We start from the raw sequence: 26493 nt of genomic DNA on the forward strand, positions 1-26493 counted from the left end.
ATTGAATGGAAGAATTTTTATTCAAAAAATTCGTAACTAAATTTCTATATGCTCTATAATTGGAAAGCTTTCCCTTTATATATACTAAAATAGATCCAAATACCATGCAAACACATATATCTCCCAACAGGAAAAAAAAAAAAAATGCCAGAAGGGTTTTTAGATTGTGAAAGGTTTTTGTATAAAGGTCTTTATTAATCATTGTAACCTGGTTGAGATTGTTACTTCAGAATTCAGAATAGTAAAAGAATGAATTACTTGCTTTAAAAATGACTAGTATCTAGGAAATAATTAAATTTGATATTTCAGTGGCCATGATCAGCTTTTTGCATTTTACTTTCTTAGGAAATATTGAATCCATGCACAAAAATATCTGTACAGTTCTCAGTAGCATTTGGTTAGAAACATTAAAGATGATGTTTTAGGTTGGTTTTGTCAGAAGGTCTAATCAGCATTAAATTCTTTTTTTAAGATACTATTTTTGAGTAAAGAATTTAGAAATTGACTAAAATGGATGTGTTTGAACTACAAGGGCAACATTAGGAAAATTTTATGGGAAAAATACCATTAAGTTTAGCTAAAGAACCTTATTTTTCAGGCCATTTTACAATGCCTTTTTAATGAATGACCCGTTGAGATTTAATTTACACCAGCTCTGCTTTGTTGTAACAGGCAGTCATTATGCCTCCAAAGCATGAAGTTAATGACATAATGGCCAATTGGATTTGGTTATTACGTGTACAGGGATATTTTTCTTGTTTAAAGCTAATTAGCATGAAAGACAACGTGACCATTTTAAATGAAATGAGAAGAAAATGGGAATAATGTGTCACAATGAGGCAGACAATGGGAATTTCAGCCATCAAAGAAAAGTGGAATGAGTATAAACCACATATACTTTTCACATTATTCTAACTTTGAGAAAAAAAAATCTTTCCAGGGAGTTATTAACCAAGTGGGGTCAGCTGAAATGATCTATTCTTCAGATAGATTCAGTCTAATTCTCTATTTTATTATGTATGTGACCCTTGGTATTATATCATTAGTCTAGAAAATGTGGCAAGAAATCCATTTAAGAAAGTGAAGCAAGTAGATGGAAATAATGTTTAGATATGTAAGAACAGTACTTAATATAGCCTTTTGTAGCCAGGTCTTGGAAAGTGCCTTATTTGAAAATGGCCCTTGGAAATGCTGAGGTTGAAAAACAATCACAAGAAAATTTATTTCTATGAGTACTTTGTTATGAGACTGATAGACTCTTCCAAATACAAAGTTAAGAATGAAGCTTTCTCAGCCTCTGAATTTGGGAGCACCTCAGTATCCACTTGGAGTTCAGAAATGGCTAAAATGGTTTCAAGTTCTTCCATAAATGGAAGCTAAAACTAAGAGTGATAATGCCTCTGTGATGTCCAGAGACATGTCCACCTCCTGTATTGATGGACAAAAAAGTCCCCTGGGTGCCAGTGTTAAAATCAGGTTTCTGGCTCCGCCCCAGAGATTCTAAGTTCGTAGGTCTAGGTCAAGAATCAACACCCTAGGTGGTTCCAGTGCAGCTGGTCTTCACGCCACTTTTCTTTTTGTGGTTGTTGGTTCAATGAGAGGGAAGTTTTCATTGTGTACAGGTGTCTACAGGTGACACATCAAATCTGGGTCTGATCAGAAGATTCCCTAGAGCTCAGGGTTATAACTAGGAACATTTTGCAACGTTTGATGTAATCTTTCTCAATCAACAGAGAGAGCTCCTCTCTCTCCCCAGGGGTAAGGGAAGTGGGTTCTTAGAGTCAAGGATGAGAACTGGGGAAAGGGTTAATGGAGAAAGAGGATGAATGTTATTTATTATTATTTACTTTCTATTCAGTAATTTCACACCACTCTTTAAGAAACACCAACCTTGAAACATGACTAAGCTGATCAAAGTAACTCTGAAGACTGTACAACACGAATCAAAATTTATAAAATTAATGAGGGAAAGAAAGCCCTCCTCCGAATTTTGTTGCTCTCTCTCCCAGCAACAGAATAAAGACAAAGCAGTGGTGGCAGGGAAGAGAAACAGAAGAGTTAATGATGCTGCAAGACCTCACCTGGTGTAAAGCATACACCAGCGAAGAGAGCGTGGAACACTGCGAATTAACCAGAAAAGGAAGGGGGGCTGCAGGTGGATTCAAATCAAATAATAAATGTCATGTGAGTACTTGGAGCAAAATCTTTGATGCTTTTATCCTCTTACATAATGATCTCAGGTTTACTATAGCTTGGAGAAAATTTACCCTTGAAAGCACTTAACTGACACTATTCTTTTGTTTGTTTTAGGAAAAGGTAGTAAGTTGATATAGGAAGCCTTCCTGAATTGTCGCAAAAAAGTGGAAACATTTAAAATGTTATGCATAAAAATTTCATCATATATCTTTGGCTTTTTCCCTCTAAAGTGTACCTTATTCACACATTTAAAAAAACTTTCTTGGATATCATGTGTCAAATAAATGCTTTTTAATAGTTTCATTCCACATGCTTTTATAATGTTGACTTGTCCTTTTTTTTTTTTTTTTGAATACAATATTACTTTTGGAATACTTTAAGATATTCAGTAAAGTTGCAAAGATAGTATGGAGAGTTCAGTGTACATCTTACCTAGTTGTCACTTCACATCGGGGGTGCATGCTCTCATCACGATTCATCACTAATGATGTTAACCTTCATCCTCTGGCTAAGGTAGTGCTTGCCACATTTTTCCACTGTAAAGTTACTATTTTCCCCTTTCCCTATTCTATTCTTTGGAAGCAAGTCACTAAGTTCACCCCACATTCAAGCAATATGTGGGTTAAGCTCCATTTCCTGGAGGGAATGTTTCCGTAACTTATTTGGAATTCTTCTGTAAGAAAGATTTGTCTCTTCTTCTCCATTGGTTTATTTATTCAGTCATGTATTTATATCTGTAGGGACTCAGGGATATTTATATCATACCTTGGGTTATAACCCAGTACTACGTTAATTATTTTTGTTATTCAAGTTGTTCAGTTTTGATCAGTGGAACCCCTTGCTGGTGGGCTCCCTCATCCGTTTGACATAACCTGCTTAAAAAAAAGTCCTTCCTTCCTTTTTGGCACCAGATGTGACCAGCTCATCTTGTGTTTGCCTGCCCCATCCGTATGATGAGTTGACTTTGCTTTTTAACATCATGGAAACAAGGTGTAAATGTATTTTGATTTCCTACATATAATATCTTATGCAAAATCACGATTGCTTTTGGTGATATTGGTGATACAAGGACAAGAACAAAATAGGATCTTATGAGGTTCATTTCCTGTCAGGACAAAATGTAATGAATGTTCGTTTCTGGGCTGAAGACATTGTTTGGAAAGTGACAAAAGGGAGACTTTGGGATGGATTGCGCATTTCCCTTTTCACTTCCTGTCATTCTGTAGAAATAGTTTGGAGAGAACCCTGTGGGGAAGGGTGGTGGTTTCACCACTTAACCACACACAAAATCAGGCGCGATCTTGGCCTTTCTTTTGTTCAACAACCTTCCTTCCCGTGGTAAATAACACTGGCCCCAGACTCCAAACAGCTGAGAATTATTTTCAACAAAAGAGAAAGAAGAATAACTTACTGCTTTTTTCTTTCTCCTCCTCTCATCTCCCATTATTATTTGATTAACATGTACTAAAAATCCTGATCCTTCCATTATTTCAGCCAGCAAATGTGTGGAATTGTCCTCTTACAGCCATCTCTCTAATACTCTTATCTTTCTATCATTGTTGTACCAAAGCAAGTGGAGATTAGTCACAGATCATTTCCACCTTCTGTTACAGCTGGACATCAAGTCAGTGGATGAGTTTGTCCCTTTTGTCTCTTCTTACCAGTTCTGGCATGTGCTGCCAAACAGGTAGTGACTATCCGCAGTACATGTTTGAGAGGTATGGGTACATTTAAAAAGGACTTTCCTACAGTGGTGTTACTCTAAGTGAGAAAAATAGGGAGGTGTCCCCTCCAATAGGATTTAGGAAAAACAAGAAAATGGATAAAATACTTCTGCATAGCAAAAGGAAATCATCAACAAAATGAAAAGGCAACCTATGAAATGGGAGAAAATATTTGTAAATCTTATATCTGACAAAGGGTCTATATTTAAAGAACTCACACAACTTAAGAGCAAAAACCTAAACAATCTGATAAAAAATGGACAGAGAAAGTGAATAGACATTTTTCCAAAGACAACATACAAATGACCGACAGGTACTGAAAGGTAATCAACATCACTAATCAACAGGGAAATACAAATCAAAACCACAGTGAGATATCTATCACCTCACACCTGACAGAATGGGCATCATCAAAAAGACAAGAAATAACAACTGTCGGTGAGGCTATGGAAAAAAAGGAACACTTGTACACTGTTGGTGGGAATGTAAATTGGTGCAGCCAGTATGGAAAGCAGCATGGAGTTTCCTCAAAAACTTAAAAATAGAACTGCCGTGTGATCCAGCAATTTCATGAGGTCGTCTTATCCCACTTATGCCCTTTTATCAGCTGTCTGGATAACTTATCCTCTAACATTTAGCTCATTTACCTATCCTTGGAATTTCCTGACTCCCCAAATCTCCCTGTCCCTCTGCCCCTGTATCCTGAAGTGACTGTCTTACTGTTTTGTAAACCTTAGTATTCTTATCTGTGTCTTTCATGAAACAATAAATTTCTTGAGAGGACCAACTGTGACTTGATAGTTTATATTTATTTATAGTTCTGGTGTCTGCCTCAGTTCCTTATCATTGGGTGCCCTCAAAACTTCAAGTCTAATAGACAAAACATTATAAATATAATATGTTATGAAATATTCTCTCTCAATGATAAACACAATATGCCATGACAATATAGATATTTTTGTTCATCTGTGAATTTAATTTATTCATGACATTTCTTCTCCTTGCCCACAATTAGCATGAATAATTCAGAGGAGGCTATGTTCTGTCTAGTTGTGAATAAGAGGTTCACATGCAGTTGACTTAATTTTCCAAGCTATTGGAGAGGAACAAAAGCAGATAATCCAAAAAATCACTTATATTGTATTTAGAATTCATTTGGGCATTTCCTATGGAATATAGCTAATGATCTAGGAATTTCCAATAATTCATACCAACAACTTGAAGCCATATCTGTAATTCTTAATACCTGATTCTTCAAAAGCCAAAAACTACCCTCTAGTTTCTCCACACACTACCCATATGTTCTGCTTTCTCAAGGACTCCTCTAGGGGTAAGGGAAGCTGTTTACTGAAATGAGAAGGAACAAAAAAGGGATTGGTATGTGTGGTATGCAGTCTGTTTTAATCTAGGACTCCTCCCCCTCAAATATAGAGCTCCCCTATTTATTTCCACATGTAAAAGAATATTCTGCTTATGTCAACAAAGAGTTAATCAAGTAAAATAGATTCTAATACCCTTAAGATCTTGAATGCAAGCTAATAGAATTAGGGGTAATTTCTTGGAATAATAGATTGGATGTATATTTTCCCCCATAAATATTTAATCTTTTATAGAGAAACATTTTTTTCGGGAAGGTTTTTAGGAGCTCCTACAGATAGGACAATTTAACTTTCTTCAACAGGAGAACTCTTAGTAGAAAAACTGTCAATTTACAAAGTTCAGATTAGAATTAGTCACCATAGTTTTTATTAGAAGCATAAAAATATGCTCATGGATATGTAAATGTGGTGGGTTCTTTACTATATTCTTTTCCTATATGATAGTGATATATTCCTTAACCTTGATAATGTTTATAAAGCAGTAATTAAAATATCCTTACTCAGTCTGACTTTCATTGTGGACATGGTTCATTGCCTCTCCAGTATTCACTTTTGCTTTCTGGTTGGGTATAGCTGTTAGCGGGCAGGGGGCCTCCCCATGGGGAAAACCCCCAAAGTGTGGGCTCTTGCCTTTCTACCATGAAAGAATTCACAGCGGAGGCAAAAGATAGAATGAAAAGCTGCTTTTTATTGCCCAAGGGAAAGGCGATCAACTGGGGGAGCCTCAGGCCAAGGTGACCAGGCGCAAGAACTCCCGTCCTTTGGGTCTTAACAGGGTTCTTTTATCCATCTTCTTTGGTGCTTCTTGTCCTCTTTCCATTGGCTGTCCTTTTCCTGCTTGCTTTCCAGTTTGTTCTGCTCTGTGGACAAACACTCTGCAGAAATAAAATTAGGTAACTGGGGACCCTCAAACTATGTGGTTAAGCTAGATTGAGCAAGTGAGACCCTTAAACAATGTGGTCATATAGAGTAGATCTCATCAGGGCTTTCCATTCCTTTAAGGTGGCTCTTTAATTTTAAGCTTTTAAAGAAGTTTCTAGTTAATGAGTCCACATTTCAGTTCCTGAGTTCCCTGCCTCCCTCAGAGCTATAGGGTTCTGGGTAGGCAGAAGCCAGACAGTGAAAACATAAACTCTTTCTGGCTGTGATTGGTTCGGGGAACTTGACAGAAGTTGATACACTCAGAGGAAAGCCCAGAACTTTTAGTCAATAACTGGGATGGCAAACACTTTCCCTTTGTACTAAAGGGAAAAGCATACATGTTTGCAGTTGCAGCTGGTAATCATCTTGGGGCCAGTCTTAGGACAAAGCTGACAGATTCTTAATGAAATCTTTTAGCCACCAAATCAAGCCATTCCTGAGATGTGCCGTCTTATAAAGTTATTGTGACAAGGAAATTATATAGGGCATAAAAACATTTTAACATTGATTCTGACCCATATAGGGGATTTATAATTTTTGGTCATGTCTTTTTTCCCCTTTTATTCTTACTAATTCTGTTACATCAGCTGGGACAGGAAATATGGGAGATTTGGGGGTGAAAGGAGGGGAGGTAGAGAATTTCAGTTTGAAAATCTTGAATCTTGTTTTCTTGTTAAGCTACCCAGGTGGCGGTACCTAGTAGGTATTTGGCAAATCAAGGCAGTAACTCATAGGCGATTAGCAATTTAAGTCTGAGATTTAGAAGGTACGTAGGTAATTTAAAAATTGATGTCGTAAGTGTGAACGGTATTGCTAGAAAGAACGTATAGAAATAAGAAGGGAAGAGGAGCAAAGAACCAAAACAGGAAACTGAGGAGTCACCTGACAGTGGTAATCAGCATTGAATACTATGCTATAAAGCACAGAAGTAATTTTTAAAAGAAGGGGTTTAATTATAAACACTCCAGGTAGAGGGGTATAATTGTTAAAAGGATTAAATACAGACAATTACAGAGAAGTTAGATGCCAGAAGCTACATGTATTAAGCAGTGAATTGAAAGTGATCAAATAATGGTAATTTGAGATTGTTCTTTTCAGACCCTCAAGTGTAAGGGGAAGGAGACTACAAAGACTCCTAGTTGCCTACTTAATATCAACTCTGTTCTAACTGAGTAACAGCGCTCTTATATTATTGGTCACGGTAATATGCCCAGTTTAAAAATCACATCTCCACGACCCCACTACAATTAGGTAGCTAGTGAGACATAATCACGAGACACTGGGTGGGGCTTCCAGGGCAGCTCTGGGCCATTGGCTGAGGCTTCCAGGGCAGCTCTTAAAAGGGCTGCCTCAGGCGGAAGCCTTGTTTTTCTACCTTCCCGACATGGGCTGAGACGGCCGAAGTCAGAGCAACCACCGTGGGACCTTGAAAAAAATATCAAGAGCATCACAGGTACTTCAGTACTAATATTCCTGAACTTCTGAATCAATGTCATCAACTGTTTACTTCTGTTATGTGAGAAAAATGTGAATTTTAAGTCTCTGTTGTTGGAACTCTGTTTTTAGCAGCTGAATGTAGTTGCTGTTATAAACTGATAACATATAACAGCTAGGTGATGGAAGATTTAAAAAATACGTATATATTCAAAGCAATGGCCTACAACCTTGAGGTTATTTTCTTTAGATTATTTTATTCTTTCCTCAGTAGGGAACACTAATCAATCAGGATTTGTGCTTAACAGGTTACACCTGGTAACCTCCTTAACACCTGGGCCTGATTTAAATGATTTTGAGCTGTTGCTCTAATGGGATGAAACTCTTGGGAACCTTAGGAAGGCAGTGGTTAAGTATATAAGAAGATGCTTCTCATCACTGGGAAAAGCAAATTAAAACCACAATGAGATATCATTACATATTCATTAGAAGGGCTAAAATCAAAAAGACTGATAGTACCATGTATTGGAGAGGATGTGGGCAACTGGGCATCCTGTAAAATACACAATGACTCTTGGGAAAAAAAGTTTGGGCAGATTTTTTTTTTTTTTCAAAGTTAAACCACCCTTATGAGACCCAGCAATCCTACTCTCATGTATTTACCTAAGACATACGAAAGCATGTTTACACAAGGAGTTGTACATAAATGTTCGTAGCAGCTTTGTTTATAAGAGCTTCAAACTGGAAACAATGCAAATGTTCAGCAGCAGGTGAATGGATACACTAATCATGGTTCATCCCACGTGGGATACCCCTACCTACGGCTGAGGATAGAGGAGGTGCTGATTCCCGCCCACTCCCAAGAGGCATAGGACTCCTCTGATGGGAGACTTCCTGGAGGATGCCCCCTCTGCCTGGCCAAGGCTTTCTTTGGGTTGCACTTTGCAGCCTGAGAATCCCTCTTTACCCCTCCTCCCACCTTCCTCCTTTCTTTCTCAGGTGTCAGAGCTGCATTGCTCTGTAGGTTCTCTATGCCTTCTCAGTTCTCTTCCCTTTATCCTCCTCATTATTTCCCCTAAATCTCTTTCATGGCTGATTCTGTCTTGGCATCTACTTCCTTGAGGATATAAATTAACCCAATGAATGCCTGGATCAGAGGATAGGGGCAGGAAGGAACTTTTCGGGGGTGATGGGAAAGTGTTCTAGGCTTTATTATTACAGTGATTACATGGGTATATTCATTTGTCAAAACTTATTGAATGCATACTTAGAGTGAGTCTATTTTATTCCTAAATAAAATTGACTTAAAAGAAAAAAATAATCCCAAATGGTGCCATAGTTCACTGGTGAGGTCGGGTTGCGGGTAGGAAACGTGTTTTTTTACAGACTTCAAGTCCAACTGGATACACAAAGAATGTACATGGCATTGGGCAAAAACACATTCTTCACTTATTTTGGGGTTGTCTTTATAAATCTTGAGGAATAATAAATTTCCTTTTAAGGATAAAGCTATACCATTAGGTCACCTTGGTTACTTGCTCATAAGTCAGCGTAAAATGGTTAAATAATAAAAGCCCAGATGGCTGTAGCAGGGGCAATATTCAAATGAGACAGAGAAATTACCATTCAGTCATGGCTTTATAAAAAAGGGATAAGGGTTTTGGAGGTAGCTTTTTGAAAATTATTTCCCTCCATAAATCCAGAATGGTTCCTGAATTCGTAACCACTGACGGTGCAGGGTGAGATGATGTGCTGAGGCAGCAGCCGGCATATTTTACAAAGCACAGACACTGGAGGAAAAAGGCAGCTCTAGCATTTATCAGTATATTTAAGTCCTCCCTTTCCTGACTGTCTTTTCCCCCAGATTGTGACTTCCAGGAGGATGATAACAAGGGCTTTATCCTTTCTGTCTGTTTCTGGAATATCAAACTCACTATGGGCAAGCAGTACATCTGTACTGAACAGATGATTGAAGGAATAAATAACTTTTCATCACAACTTTGCTTCTCCTGGGACCACCTTTCAAAATGTACCTTGCTCATTTTCTTCCAGACTAAGTCGAGTATCTTTACTGACAAGGTGGTTTTATTGATCTTGTTTTTCTTCATTTACCATCTATTTATTTTATTACCAGGTTTAGCCCTTACTAGGAACTAAGGAGCCAGATTAAAAGAGGATCCCGCTATTATAATTGAGGTCAGAAATCTTGTGTCTTGCAAGGTCTGAATAGAGATGGTTGGATGTGGCATATAATTGAATTGCTATGTTTCTCAATCTGAATGCAGTCTTTTCAAGGTGACTTTTCTACACCAGAACAATTAGAAATGTCGACATCCATCTGATGTAGAATTTTTCATTGCATAGCTTTTAAGAAATCCATAGAGCCACAACGTGAAGAAAGCAATAGTTCTCTTTTTTAAAAAATAAACTTTTAATTTAAAAATACTTGTAAACTTAACAGAAAAATTGCAAAGATAGTACAGAGAGTTCTAGTTCCCCTAAGATTAACATCTTAAGATACTATGGTACCTTTGTTACATTAAGAAAACAAGCTTGGTTTGTTACTGTTAACTGAACTGCAGACTTTGTTTCGATTTCACTAGTTTTTCCCTCAGGTCCATTTTCTGTGCCAGGATCCCCTCCAGGATAGCACATTGCGTCTAGTCATCACATCTCCCCAGTCTCCTCCAGTGTGGCAGTTTCTCCAGCTTTCCTTGGTTTTTATGTCCTTGTCAGTATTGAGGAATATTTTGTCGAGTGTCTCCCAATGTGGGTCTGTCTAATGTTTTTCTCATTTGTAGATTAGGGTAAGGGGCTTTAGGGAGGAAGACTAGAGAGGTGAATTCTCACCACATCACATCACATCAGGCTACATGCTGTGTCCGTGATTTAGCAGTAATGATATTCATCATCTGGCCAAGATAGTGCTTGCCAGGTGTCTCCACTGTGAGCTTACTTCCTCTGCCTATTTTCCTTGCTCTAAGGAATCAAGTCACTCGGTGTAGCCCACACTTAAAAGTAGGGGGTGATTTAAGCCCCACTTCCTGGAAAAGGGAGCATCCAAATAAATTATTTGAAATTCTTTCTAAGAAAGAGTTGTCTCTTCTCCCTCATTTGTTTATTGTATCATTTATTTGTATCGGTATGGACCTGAAATATTTATTCTATGCTTTGGGTTATCTTCCAGCTGTGCTATTTATTCTGTTGCTCAAATTATTCCAGTTCTGGCCATTTGGAGCTCTTTCACTTTGACTCCCTTTGACAGGCCCCATCCTTTCGTTCTCCGAGTACTTCCTTACTTTCTGGTGCCCAGAACTTGCTCCTGATTTGTCTATTCCCTGCCTCAGTCTAGAGCCAGACAGTTCTCCAAATACTCCTGATTTTTTTTCTTTTTCTTTTTTTCTTTTTTTAACTGGAGAATGGTATCAGAACCCAAGATCTAGGCATCCGGTAATAGCTTTTTTTTTTTTTTTTTTTTTTTAAAGCACAACTATTGAAGTTCCAGTAGCTACTAATATACCACTGTATTCGTTTATGCCTGGTATTTACCTAAGGGAAGAGTTTTGTTTTATGTATTAGATATATTTATTTGGGTTTTCTGTCTTACATTATTTTCTTTAGTTTGGTTTACTGTTTTATTTCCTTTTGAATTCTTATAAGGCGTATGGGATTGTGGATTATGGTGGGCGTAGGTTTGGCAGCAGGAAACACCTCATTTTGAAAATGAACTTATCCCTGGGTTAGTTTTCTCCAGTAGAACTGCTTTCTGGCTGTTAAGTTGTGCAGAGCTTCCTGGGTTGAAGAGGCCTGTTACATATTTCGATATATAAAGTATATTGATTTGGTGAATTAATCATATTTAGAGTTTGGTTCCCTTTCATTCCTGCTGTTTTATCAGAGAAAGAGCTGATCTGTCTTTCAGGAGCAGGCTCCTGTTCTTCAAGCTCATAGAAAGTGGTACACTTCCATAATTCTGATTTATTCATTTATAGTAAGAAATGCAATGATAAGCAAACTGGAATGCTTATATTAGTAGAATCCTTCCTATCAAATGTGATACTCAGGAAGCAATAGTACAGTGAGAAGCCTTTCTGGTGAGCATGGTTCAAAACAAGGGCAATTTCACAATTTTCCTGTCAAATGGCATGCCGTCAAAGTAACCTAACGTTCCATCTCTCTGGCAAGACCATCACTGCCTCCAGGAGTAGAAAATTCCAGATGGGCATAGCCTGTTTCTCGCAGTTTGAGTTTTTTCTTTGGTCCTTTGGGGTGGCAGTTCCTCCTTTTAGCAGTGACTCACAACACAGTACATGCACGTGGAGAATTTTCTCATTGCAAAATTTCAATCTTATGCCAATTATACCTTTTCTGAAGATAACTGCCTGGTAACCAAGATTTTGATGTTTACAAATTCTTCAGTCACACATTAAAAAGAAAGAAAATATGTATTATCAATTTGGGGTTTAATTCTATAAAAGGCATAAACAGATATTGCGTATAGATTTTCCTAGTTTAATCCAGACAGAGCAAATTTTTCCATTTCCCCTAATTCTACTCCCCAGACACCTTTTCTCTACCTCCATACTCCTTCTCCGGGGAGAGGCACTTTTCTGTTGTTTGCATGTAATTGTGTGACCATGGATAAGTTACTTAACTTCCAAAATCCTGTATTTTCTTATCTGTGAAATGAAAAAAAGTAATACCACTCTGAAGGCTGATGTATAAATTAAAGTCTCATTTAAAATATATCAAATGTCTTTAAAAAAATTACTGGCAAATAGTAAGCATTCAGTAAAGGTTAGCTGCAACCAGTAGCCAAAAATATCCCCAAACAGCAGCTTAAAACTGTAGTCAACATTTCAAATGCTGAAGTAACAATCTTCACCCTGACTTAGTGCTGCCCTGTTAAAGTGGTGTGGAGAAGCCAGCATTTATCTAGTGAATAAAGACATACATTAGGCTAACATATTCTTGGAGGTTGAATTCTCCACATCAGTCATCATTGCTGCATAGATGCAGCAATTAATTCCTAAGATTTTTTAAACAAATGAAACTGATAAAAACTAAGTGTAGTTCTTCCTAAACAGGTATTAATACTCAATAAAAGTGACTAGTAAGGATTTCCCAGTGTAGATTGTGTCCATTAAGATTTTTCTGTGTTAGAAGAAAGCCTTTATATTCATAAATTGATAAATACATGCACATGCTACTATTTTAACCTGATCATTTCAATTAGACAAACTGGCTTTTTTTTTTTTTTTTTTTGAGACAGTTCTCTTTGGAAATTAAATGACTAGACAACAGAACAACAGGGGATATAGTTAAAAATGGCCTTCTTTTATTGCTGTGTCAGAAATGCAGTACTGTAATGAGGAAGGCCTTGACAGAATGTCATCGACTTGGATTACTGTGCACATGGCAATCTGTCATTCGGGTCCTCTGGAGAGCCAAGGAGAAGGCTGTTGTGCATTATGTTTATGTGAAGAGATATTCACCAAAGGTTATGCTTGACATCCAGAAGGGTCTCTTGGTGGATCTTGAATTTCATCTATTTCATTAACCAGATATTGGCTGTTAAAATTACTAGGGCTGCAGGAGGACCCACCCAAGTGTGGTCACTGGTGTCTCCTCCCTGTGGGGCAGACTATATCTTGGAAGCTTATCTGTTCCCCAAACCAGGGGCTGTGGGGCACACAGCTGTGTCCTACAATTAAAAATCACTCATGCTTGGTTCTTTAGGGGGAATAATTGCTTGTTTTCAGTCCCCAAGTTTAAATTCACCTCTCATTTGAACTCATTTCTCCTGTTTTTTCGGTCTGATTAAACCCTGAATGCAGGCTGGAGTGTCATGGTCATATTCTGCTCTGTCCCCTCCCCAGTTTGGTTCTCTTAACACTGACTGCAGTCTTTGACTCTAACCATATTTTCTGCCTTGTGTAGGTTTGGACAGCAACTCCCTGTCCTTTATCCTTACCCACTTTGAACTTCTGAAATTTAACTTTGGGCTCCTACAGAAAAAAGATCCTTGGCTTTGACCTTATCACCCTGAAAAACAGGCTCAGGATCCACAACCTTGGCCATTTGAGCCACTCTTCCACATGGATAACTGAGTCTCATGCCAGCACTGGGCAAATGATGTCTCACATATTATACATGATACAGGTTATGGGGTAGTGGTTCTTTTTGGAGGCTCATGAACACTTCTTTCCTGAAAAAATCAGGAAAAAGCTAGAAACTATGTTATTGCCAAATTGATTTTTACATCTCAGAGATTTTTGTACAAAGTTATACATTGGTAAACACAGTAATTAAGTTTATTTTTTTTAAAGAACAAATACAATTATCTTTAATTCCTTTCCTTTTTATATTTTTCAAACTCACATAACTTCTATGATAATTATCCTGAGGTGATAATTATTCTGATTTCAATATTGATAAAGATATTAAATGAGAAATAGAAAAATGCATATCTTTAAATCAATGACATATAGTAATAAGATCTACCTTTTAGAACTGCCATAAGTATCATATGGGTTTATGCATGTAAAGCACTTTATTCAGTGTTTTGCTCTTGAAGTGTGCAATTATCTGTTTTATTATTTCATTTCATACTTATAAAATTAATGGTTTGTATCATATGACTAACTACAGTGTCCTTACCAAATTTTAAATCTTTACTCTGAATTTTATGCAAAGTAGGCTCTCTGATGTATCTATGATATTGCACACTCATTACTCAAAAATATTAAATGTGTAAAATGTGGATAGAACATATATGTTATATATACATATGTAATAACAAGACATAAAAATGGCATATAGTATATCAGGTGATAATAGGTACAGGAAAAGCAGGGTAAGGGGACGAAGGGAGAAAACCAGAATGCAGTCCTATCTTAGAAAAGGTTGATTTGAAAAGACCTCTCTGGTTAGGTGATGTGTGCACAGGTATCTGGTTGACATGAGAGAGTAAGCCTTGTGGACATCCAAGGGGAGAGTGTTCTTCTTTTGTTTCTAAGAAATATATCCAAAGCATATTATGATTCTTGAGGTCAAGTTGGTAATTCCTTAGTGTCCAGGTCAATAAAAAGTTTACCTCTCTGCTTTCAGAGCAACAGGGAAGCTATTTAACCTTCCCTTAATCACCTGTGATACGTGAACTGGCTCATGTCCAAGAAGATTCATTTTGAAACAAAAACTCCTCAGTAGTTATATTCACAGGATAGATTTTCAACTGGTAAGAAAGTTGTCTCTCAGATGACTGGCTTAGATCATTAGATATCACTAGTAGATTTTTGTTACCAGATAAATGTTAGCTTGTATGATTGATATTGACTACGTCTTCATGAAACCAAAACAATCAAATGTATGTGAAATATCTGGTCCCTTTGTTGTGTATATTAATCTCATTGCCTGATCACTTGCCTCATTGAAGCCAAGTAGCCAGAAGACTGGTTAAAAAGAGAGATGGTATATTTATTATTGATCAGAATAGAACAATGGAAAGTTTGTAGAAATCATTAATTTATCAACCTATTGATTCATTAATTCTGTAAATATTTATGAATTATGTGAAAATCATCACATCAAGAGAAGCATATTTGAATTCTAACCCAAGTACTGTTACTAATGAGCTATGTGATCTGTCAAAATAGCTTCTTTCTGGGTCTTGTATTTCTCAGCAGTTCAAAAATATGTATTTATTAAGCCCATTCCGTATGCCAGGCTTCGTGCCTGGTATTAAGGAAACAGAAATGAGTAAGACACCATCGTGAGGGAGACAGATATGCAGACAATTAAAGCATGCATGTTAAAAGTGCATCCAAGCTTTCTGTTTAAAGAAAAAACAGTGCTAGCGATTAATCTACCAGGGGAAATAGGATTAGGAAAGACTTCAGAGAAAAAACGTTTAAGAATAAATAAGAGTCAGTTTGACAAAAAGGTGGAAGAAAGTCATCTTACACAGCTTGTTAAGGGCAGCTTAAGGTTTCATGGTTTTAGCAATATACCTTTTGAACTTTTAGGAAAAGACATGGGGCTAGATGCCAACAATATCAATTAACCATTAAAAGTGATATTCAGGTGCTTTGAGAATGTTGGCAGCCTCATAAATTAAACTTCTTATCACATAGATATTTAAAAATTCTGTTTGGGATTTTCTTTGGCCTTTATACATCTCCAACTAGGAGTGTTTCTGCTTGAAACGTAAGACTCCCTTTATCATAAAATAGCTTACTTCCACTAAGTCATTTGACTAATAGTTCATAATAATGTCTTGATTTTATCTTTTGCTTCCATAGCTATTTAGATATAAAAATACTGCCTCATTATGTGTAAGTTCACTTAAAATGTATATTTCTGTTTCTCTCACCATATGGATTTTTGTGAAATACAGAACTAACCTCTATAGCTTTTACTACAGTATTGATATATACTTTATTCCATCAATGACTGCTGTTTTGTTTGACACTATAGAATTCACTTTTTAAACATATAAATCTTCCTAAGCCACACTCCCCCCCTGCACCCCGCCAAGTTATCAGTGGAGGCATTTGGATTCACAAAGATTCTGACCAAAGATTACCCAACATTTTCTCTTATCTTACAATAGGGTGTATCCCCTTGAGATAAGACCTCTTCCAGCACTAAGACTGCTCAGCTGAATGGATTTTTTGGTTGGCTGAACTCACAGACACTTAGACATATCAACAGAAGAGACTGCTTTATCCCATGACTGTATCAAATAGCTATCGTTAGGATGTAAAGATCTCAGTCAATCAGGACTCAATTGTCTAAAAAAATTTGATTTCTCTTTAAGAGTCATTTAGAACAGACTTGAGGACACAGAGCCATCCTTGTTCAATAAGAGATGAAGATGGCTATGAGATTAAAGGGACTTTTACCTCAGTGGAATATGAGAGGAAGAATGGGAGTAGATCTCAGACTAATAGAATTTTAGTGTAGGAAGAGCCCTTAGGAATAGCTAAGCAAAAGCTCTCACTGCACATATGAGAAAACTAAAGTGCAGAAATGTTAGATGTCTTCCAAAAACCATGCAGCCAGTTTTCCTATAAAGGGTCAGGAAGTGCATTTAGTGCAGGATTCAAATTTAGACTTTTGCCATTACTTACAAATTAATGTATATAAGTACATATTAAGCTACAATAATAACACTGAAATAGTTCATCGTGCAAATTCAAATGTGTCACAATTTCTATAATCCTGCTCCCTTCACAATTTAAATAGGCATCCTCCTCTCACTTTTCATATCCTTTCCCAATATCCTGGAAATTAACAGATGTACATTTTAATCATTATTTTGGTCACTATCTACTTGGAAATAAACCTAATGATGCTATCTTAAAAATATGAGTTTTGGAGGAAACACGCACAGGAAAAATATGGGAAAACATATCTGTAGGCAAACTGGAACCAGAAAGTCTTTAGAGCTATAAAAAATAAGTTCAGTGTATACCAATGATGTAATCAGATTGAAAGAAAAAGCAAGACAAACATGGTGATGAGTAATTCATTAATATGTGAGAACTCTGAATAATCCTTCATGGGTACTTGACTAGAGTGGCAAGGATGACTCTTTTCACAGATACTCTTCTGGAGTGAAGTGGGGGCTGGTTAACCACTGGGGGTCTTAGATGCATATTTATCAAGACCCCACTGCTGCTCCTGCGATGGCTGGGTAATAGAGGGAGAATGACAGCACAATCAGCAATTCCAAACGCACCATGAACAGTGACAGGAATTCTGTAGGAGTAAACACATGAAGCCAAGGGCTAAAACCTTCAATGAGTATAGGGAGTAACCAGGTAAATGGCAGATGCCCACGAAAATGAAAGATAGTGTAAGGATGACATCTGCTTCAAGTAGGTTGGATTCTTTGCTTATTTCTTTTAATGGCAAGGGGAGGAGCACTGATCCGGAAGCCATGATGGGGAGCAAGGAGGCTGCCAGCCCCTCCTGCCCATCGTGTTACGTGGGAAGAGGAGAGCATTCTTTACTTTCGAGGCCTGTGGGGAAGGTAGTGTCCTCAGCAAGTAGCCAGGCTCAACAGAAGAGAAAGTTACAGGAACGTTCAGAGGACTTAAGGATACAAGCTTGTTTGCAGATGCCATCCTGGAGGGCACAGTGAGTGGAAAGGCAGCTGGGGTGGGAGGTTGAGGAGGCTATGGGGTTTATACAGAGGGAGATAAGAGTATGGAAGACTAGGAGCTCTTGTGTCGAAGGAAGAAGATTGTAAATGCAAAGAGGCTAGTCTGTATGATTTCTTACAAGGAAGAACAATAGTGAATAAAGAGTAACTGCAGTCTCCTTCTAGCTGCTGGTCTCTCTGGCTGTTAGAGGGTGAGACAGGCAACGTTTTGAAATGGGGCAGGGAAGCAGAGGGGCTGTTCTTGCAGGACTGTGTGGATCTCCGTTGGATTCTTACAGCTCCTGCTAAGGAACCATGCATTCCTTATCATTATAATCCCAGCGTCTAGGACAATCATGGGCAATCCATCTTTGTAATAAAGACAAATAGATAACAACAATAAAAGGCAGAATAAAGGAGTGATGTAAGAAACATCTTGACAAAGCAATTGAGGGAAAAAAAGAGAGCAAAATGGTCATATTAAGAATTCAGGGAAAGATGGCAGAAAGTGATGGCCTGGCTGTAGGCCCTGACAGGTCAAATTATGACACGGCACCTGTGGTGGATCTGACTCTGCTGATGTAGTGACTGAGGGTGGCCATGTGTGTGTCCAACCGTCTGACGTGGATTGCTTCCAGGCATTCTGCCTACATCTGTATATGTTCAATAATGTGAAATGAAGAGATTTGGTCATCCCAAATTGCTGTGGGTGTTTTCTTTTTTTATTTCTCAAGAGATAAGGAGCTAAAAATGAACAAACAAGTAGCAAAAATTGAAAAGCCAAATCATCTCATCTTTTGTCTTCTTTAAAAGGCAACTGGAGCCCATCTGGAAAGGTATCAAGGGTATAGATGAAAAGAATTGGAAGATTATTTCTATTATTTCTCCAAGGAAATAACTGGCATTAAAAAATTAGCTTCACCTTCTAGACAGGTTTCAGTAAAGCTTCAATATTGTATAAAACACCATGCTCAGTCAGCCTCCTCATATGTACTATTTAGTCAGGGAGGGCCCGAGGGCCTGTCCAGATGCAGAATGGTTTCCTCTTGCTATCAGGGCAGGAAACTAATAGCTCAATACTTTCAATTTGGATTTGCTCCTTTGCTCTAGTTTTCAATAAAACTATAGCCATAGGCTATTTTTATAAAATTCCTAAGTGGGTACAAAATTACTTTAACTTTAAGGGTTCTTCCCCACACTGAGATTCACTTCACCTCAAGTTTTTCTATTAGTCTAGATATAATCTGTGATGGAAAAGATTCCTTCTTCACAGATAGGAACATAAATGAAGAAATTTCGGGAGTCCTCTTATCAATTAGATCTTTGACTTTGGAAGAATTGTTCCAGACTTGGAGACTCATGAATAAAGGTGAATAATGCTCACCCCTGTCCCCTCCAGGGACAAGTGTGCAAGCCACCTGAAAGGAAAAAAAGATACTTTCTCCATCTGGTTATTTGTCTTTATCTTCAATATTATAGGAAAAAATAGTTAACTCTTGCTGAGGAATACATTATCCTAAAATGTAACAGTATAAAATAACAAAGATTTATTATCACCCAGTTTTTGAGGCTCAAGAATCTGAAAGGGTGAGGAATCTGGCTGGTTCTGGCTGAGACTCTGGTGAGGCTGCAGAGAACTTCTGGCAGGAGCTGGGTCATTTCCAGGCCCCTCCTGCGGCTGCAGGACCCACTGCCAAGCGGTTGCCACTTTCGTTCCTCCTCGGCTGTTCGCTGGAGGCCTCCGTTCCCTGCCAAGTGAGTCACTTTGTAGGTTGCCTGAGTCTTTATGACATGATGATGGTTTTCCTCAGAGCAAGTGAGCTCTCCCTTAGAGACAGAACCCAAGGCAGAAGCTGTAGTCTATTATCACCTTTAATCACCATACCCCCGTTGGTCACACAAGCCAACTCTGGCACAGCATGGAAGGCAACTCCCCAAGGATGTCAGCACCAGGAGGCAGGGGTCACTGGGGTCCACCCTGGAGTCTAGCTGTCACTAATATTAATTCAACTTACTGCTCTGTTGTAAAAGAATTGCGTATTTTGGTATATACAGAAATGGAGACTTAGAGAAAAAAATGTATAGCTACATGAGATGATCCCGGTTACATTGTTGGTATGTGCATATCTATCCAGGGAGTTGCTTTGCATATTTTGATCGCATGGTACATACAAAAGGGTTAAAATATCAAATTAATTCCTTCCGTTCCAGACAGTTGTTTCATTATAGAATTTTTACTTTTGTCCAGAAATGAGATTCCTTCCTTTCTCTGTGTATAAATTACTCACTTGTACTGAGGCACATTTGGCAACTTTAGTTCCTAAATCTGCGTTACAAAGGGCCTGGCCCAGTCCCCTGACGTCAGGGGCTGTGTGGGCAGGAACACTCTCAGTCTCTTCACCATCTCTTTGTTTTCTATTTTGGCAGGAAACCCTGGCTGAGCAACAAGGACAGAGTAAACCTTTTCACCACTGGCCTTGGATTGAGGGTGCTGGAGGGCAGAAACTAGGAGGAAGGGCAAACCTAGAAATAGATAATAAATGATCTGGAAAAGCTGAAATGGGTCCACAATGAAGATGAAAGGCAGAACACTTGAAAGTGTCTCCTTCCCAGAGGGCAGAACTAACCCAGGCCTATTGCCTGCAGGACTTCCCCTTTGTGAGCTCTGGAAGGCCCGTCTAGGCAACAGCTAACAGGGAAGGGGCAGGGGGACAGAGCAGCTGGAATTCACCTGTCTGGGTGTTCTGCTTGGGTGAATTCCCGGTCTCTCCAGGCAAGGCTAGAGGTAGAATTAGTGGAGAAACCATGGTGCATTATGTCATTTCCCATGGATCTTTTGTTGTGTTTTCTGCTTCTATTTTTGGAAAAATAATGTTTTTTTCCCTCATAAAAATAAAACTTTCTAGTTTTTTATGATAGATATTAATGCTAAACATTGACTTGGTGTTAAGTAATAGCAGCTGATGTTTAGTCTGTGAAACTATTTTAAGTATTTAAAATGTTTTATTTAATCCAACCAATATGACAATGCTACTTTTATCTCCTTTCTAAGGATGAGGAAAGTGGGACACACAGTATTAAGTAACCTGCCCCAAGTCCCTAAGCTGTGAGTGTCAAAGTCTAGCTCCCAAGGGAGCAACACCTTTATCCTCCCAATGTGTCCAATGATGGAGCTTGTAGTCAAACCAGGGTTTATCTAGTCTTCTCTAGTGCTCATGTCCTTATGTTCTCAGGGTAAGAGAACAAATGACTTTGTGGTGGGCAGCAGACGTATGGAGAGTCTTCATGTTACGTCCATGTAAATTATACCAAAAAAAAAAAAAAAAAAGTTTAAACAGACCATACTAACTTTTGGTTTAGTTATCATATGATTTCTTGATTTCCTTAAGGTTTATCTTCAATCATTTTGGGTCTCAGATTTCAAAGCAGTACTCATTTTCATAATTTGATTCCAGAGAAGATCTGAAGTGTGATTGTGAAGGAACAAAAGTTACTTCTGATAGGATGTCTGGACTCATCAGCGTAACTCAGTATAGAGTAGAAAGTAGAGATACGCTGCTCTTGATGAACACTTTTCCACAGGTGTGTGAATACACACATAAGAATGTGTAAATGCACGCACGATGAGGGCACACGATCTTGGCTGGGCTGGTAAATGTGAAATCACTGATGGGTAAATCTAACGGTAAGTTCTATGTTTGCCTGCAGATATTCAAGGGGAGGTTAGGCACAGGAGAAAGAATAATGTTATTCCTATGTTTTTAATATTGCATTCATACAAAAGGACTTTAAAAGCTTTCACATGTGTTCATTAATGAAAGAAAGCTGTAGATTAAGATTCTTTGTAATGGCATAAATTCTACAATATTTTTGCTCAATAATGTATTTATGTGGTCATACTTAAATATTGTTATGTCTGATGTTTTGCAACATAAAAAAATCTTGGAATGAACCCAAAATGACAGGAAAGAGTAGGAATTTATGTCATTTTCAATTCTGTTTCTTGGCTCAGGTCTTCCCTAACATAGACATAAACAGCTTATCTGAAACTAGAATACTGAACTTTCTGGAAGCAGGTTTTGTGACTAAATAGGCTCACACAATTTCCTTTCTGAAAGACAGCCATTTATATACAACCAAGAGTAGGTTGACAAGGGAAAAGCACTAAGAATGTTACATGTTTTTAAGTCAGTACTTCTGTTGCTCATGGATAAACTATAGTGAGGTTAAATATTTCAGGTCAGTCCTCGCCATAATTATAAAGATGGAAAGTTTCCTTCAGCATATTCCTACTTCTCCTTTCTCTTTTCTTTTTCTTCTTTGGGTTGTAGTCTTCTCTTTTCTTTCCCAACCACTATTACCCTAAATACCCCTGCCCCCTTCCCCTCCAGAGGTATATATAATGACCAAAGATTGGACTTTGTAAGGAAAACCTCTATCTTCAAGTCCTGACTCTAGAACCTATTGCTTTAGCTGATTCACTTGATTTCTCTGAGATCCTTTCCTTATTTGCAAGCTGGGATAAATACTAGTTAATTTACAAAGTTGTCAGGATTCCCAAACGATGCTGGTGAAATGTCTGCTACATAGTAGCTCTGACTCTTAAGACTGTTAACACCCAGGCTGTCCACCTAAAACTGCATTTCTAATTCACACTTACTTCTTTTCCCTCATTGGTACCCCCATTTCCTCTGTGACTTCATGTTTGGTTACTAAATGAGGAAAGGATTAGACTAATTTAAATATGAGATACAGATTAATGAACAGGGTGAATTTGATGGGACACAGAGATAAAGTTGTTAATCTTTCTTTTAAAAATTACTTCCTTCAACTGTTCTCTGTAGACATTCCGTTTCTATCCTTTAATGATATCTTGGGAGAAATCCCATAGGTTTCCTGTCACTTTCAGTTATTAAACATCAGTCTGGGCCAGCTTGTACCCAATTTAAATCTTTCTCATCCTTCCAATAGGAACAAGACTTTTGGCTCAAAAGAGTTGGAGTTGGAAAGTGAAAAGATCTGATTTAGGGACTTTTTCCCATCCTCCCTTTCCCTTTTCTGAAGCACTTTTTTTCTACTGAAGACAGAAAAGTGAGATGGGAGAAAAGGGTCAGTCAAATGATGCATTTAATTGGGGTTGGTCTTTTCCTCTCTTGACTCTGACAGTTGCCTTGGTTGTGACCTCTGAGTGAAAGTACCAAATGCTGATTCTCTCTTGCGGTACATGTATGAATGCTTTAGGAGACCCTGCAGGAATCTTTATATGTATAATTTCAGACAAGAAGGCAGATGTCCAAGGTGATTTAGGCTGGAGTTTGGGAGAGGTTTTGCCACTATCTCCCAAACTGTAGCACTTAAGTATGCAGCCTCTAATCCATGCATCCATTCCTGGATCTATCACAGTGGAAGAGAACTTATTTGTGCTGTCTTTGTCTTCACGTACTTCAAATAACGTGGGGACAGAGGCAGACCTAGCATTTGAAAAGTAGAGGAATTAAAATGGCTATAACAAAGATGGGAAAAACCGGCAAAATTTGGAACCAACAAAAGCTAAAATATATTTTGTCCAGGCAAGCCAAAATCTTCAGGACTGTATACTCTTAGCTTTCCCAATTGCATCTGCTCTGACAATGTGAATACTCCCTTCAGAGAAGAAGGATTTTCCTCTTGGGGTCTTTGGGGGTGTCATCAGATTTGTGCGAGCAAGAAGGTGACACATTTGACATCTGGGCTGCCAGAAACGCCCTAGCCTTTATATATCCCATTCATATAGCTGAGAAAGGTTATTGGTGAAACTTTGATAGAAATCATTACTGCTCTAAGGATATATTGTACAGAACAAGGAATTATAACCATTATCATGTAAGATCATTTAATCGAGTATGGTCTGTAAAGATACTGAATCATTATGCTGTGCACCTGAAACTAATACAGTATTTCCAATCACTCTACTTCAATAAAAAACAATAGTCACTGGAAAAAATTCTATGAAGCTATTAGCAGTTCTTGCCTATAAACCCATAGCAACTTAGCAAGAATCCTATGAAAAAGATGGAATAAAATATAGCATGGTGGTTACGCTTTAAAAAATCATAAAAATGTCTTTTATTTTAATGGCTGCATTAAATTTCTGACCTTCATAATTTTAGCCAGTTACATTAAGATAGATACTTGTTATTTCCTACTTTTTGTTGTTATAACTAATGCTACTATAAATATACTTGTGCAACATCATCTTACACATATACATGTTTATTTAAAAGCTCTTCCCTGTTTGTCTACTGAGTGCCAGGATGGGGACTGATTGTAACAAACCCACTTACTACCATAAAAGATCTCACAGTTCAGCAAGGGAGACAAACATGCCACCAGACAGACATAGCCAGGAAAGGGCAGGGATAGCATGGGGGAAAGGTAGAATGTAGCAGGGGAGAGAAAGTCACCACCAAATTAGGATAATGCTGAATAAATTACTTCATTTTTAACACGAGGTCAGGGGCTTGTTCTCTGTGGTTCACACTTACTCCTCTGCCCCTGGTGCCTGGTACAAGGTTTTTCGTAACAGGAGGCTCAGTGACCACTTAGGAAAGGAGTGACTAGATGTTTAGTTCTAACACTAAGATTGGATGCTGGTCCCAACATCTCTCCTGACTTGCTATGTGAATGTGGGCAAATCATGTTCCTATCTGGACCTTTCTTCCCTCATCAGTTACATGGGAGGTGCCACAGGCATGTAATAGGAGCTTGGTGGTTAAGACCACAGTTCGTGGATTCAAACATGGATTTTTATCATGCCTATCCACTCCTGGCTGTGTGACCTTCAACAGATTACTTAAAAACACTCTGTCTTGAATCCCTCATCTATACGATGAGGCTGATATTAATAGTAGCACCTAACTTTTAGAATTATGGAGGAGATATAACAGATAACAAGTATCAAGTGCTTAGAACAGAGCCTGCTACATAGTAAAGACTAAATTCATGTAAGCTCTGTGCTTCTTTCAAAACATAAGCTTATTTTAATTTCAGGGTGATTGTACATGTTACTCTACCTGGGATCGTCTTCCCCTAGGTTTTGCCTTTTCTTCATTCTCACCCAGGGAGGGCTTCCCTAATTGGCCATCTAAGGTAGCAAAACTCTGTCCATCTATTTTCCTTTTCCTGATATTTTTTTCTTTATTCCTCTTACTTTTCTTTATTACATACTTTATAGTATGTGTTTATACCATGTCTCCTTCAATAGAACCAACATGGCCCAAAGGGAAGGGAGGTTTTCTTTTTGGTTACTGCTGTATCCTTGGTGTCTAGAAGAAAGTCTGGCACATAGCAAACCTTCAAAATCAACTATTGGCTAAATGAAAAAATAGCTCAGTGAGGTGGTTAATATTGTTTTCCCCATTTTACAGATGAAGTGAAGTCATTTGCCCAATATCAGACAGCTAATGGATAGTAGATTCAAGATCGAACTTCAGCCATTTGACACAAGAGCTCACTCTCAAGCCAGGAGTGATTTCTTTTGCACATGATGTAAATGATGCAAGGTCCTCAAAAATTATTGCTAAACACAAAATTTCACAAAATGACAGTCATATTCTGTTATGTTAGTGGATCAAATAAGTAAAATGTACAACCATCAATGATGATCAAATTAAACAGTCATCATGTATGAGTTCCACACAATTATGCATTTTAAATAACAGAAAATTCAAAAATATCTTGTTCAAAGAAGAAATGAAAAAAATACTCAGAAAATGTCAGAATTTTTAAGAATGTCTACTGTGTAATAACAAACAATAATTTTCAGCCATGAAGTATTAATGGAATTTCAATAAAAAGATAATGTGTGCATCTTTGCAAAAAAAAAAATCATTACTGCTCTAAAACAAAGTGTGAGCCAATACTCACTACCAGAAAGCTGTTATGAGGAAGTGTAATTGTACCACAATATAGAGCCCAAAGTATTCCACATTCATGTTTGGTTCTTAACAAGGAATTAAAGCTCAGGTTTCTTCTGTAAAGAGTGGAGATCATTTTTTAAAGAGCCAATATACTTTACTCAGAAAAGGGTTTGCATCTCCATTATGACAAGGGACAAGATGAAATAGTCTTTCTCTCATTAGCTAAAACAAGAGAGATTATATTTAAAAACAAAAGAGATTTTATGTACTTAATTGTGTGTGCACCCATGCTATAATGAACACTCTCATTCAGCCATTTTGACAACTGTCAGTGTGAACAGCTCCTTTGAAAACTACCTATCAGGTGTCATCAGAACTTATCTCCTTCTGGGTCAGTAAAATTGTTAAATTTAGGGTCAGCTAGCTCTTTACCTACTAGTCACTTTTTCACTTGGAAGATGAATCTCCTTTTGGACAACAGAGTCTTGCTTCAGGTCAGGAAGTTTTAATGTTCCTTTCTCTTTCTGTTTCCTGTTTAAACTGGCAAATTTCCCTATGTCCACACTTTAGTCGAATACCCTTTGCCCTCGGTATTTATTTTCATCAGTTATTCTCTTCCAGTTGCTTTCCTGAGATTCATGAAATATTTATCTAGCTGTTTTTATAACAGCCTCAAAAATGGACATAGGCTACTGCCCAAATGTGCACCTGCTCTGAATAAGAGAGTGAGTCAGGGCTCATTGTGCCAATATGTCCACAGCAGCATCTTGCCCTGTTGTACAAACATCCGATTT

The sequence above is a fragment of the Camelus ferus genome, chromosome 2, assembly GCF_009834535.1.
Source record: "Camelus ferus isolate YT-003-E chromosome 2, BCGSAC_Cfer_1.0, whole genome shotgun sequence".
Lineage (NCBI taxonomy): Eukaryota > Metazoa > Chordata > Mammalia > Artiodactyla > Camelidae > Camelus > Camelus ferus.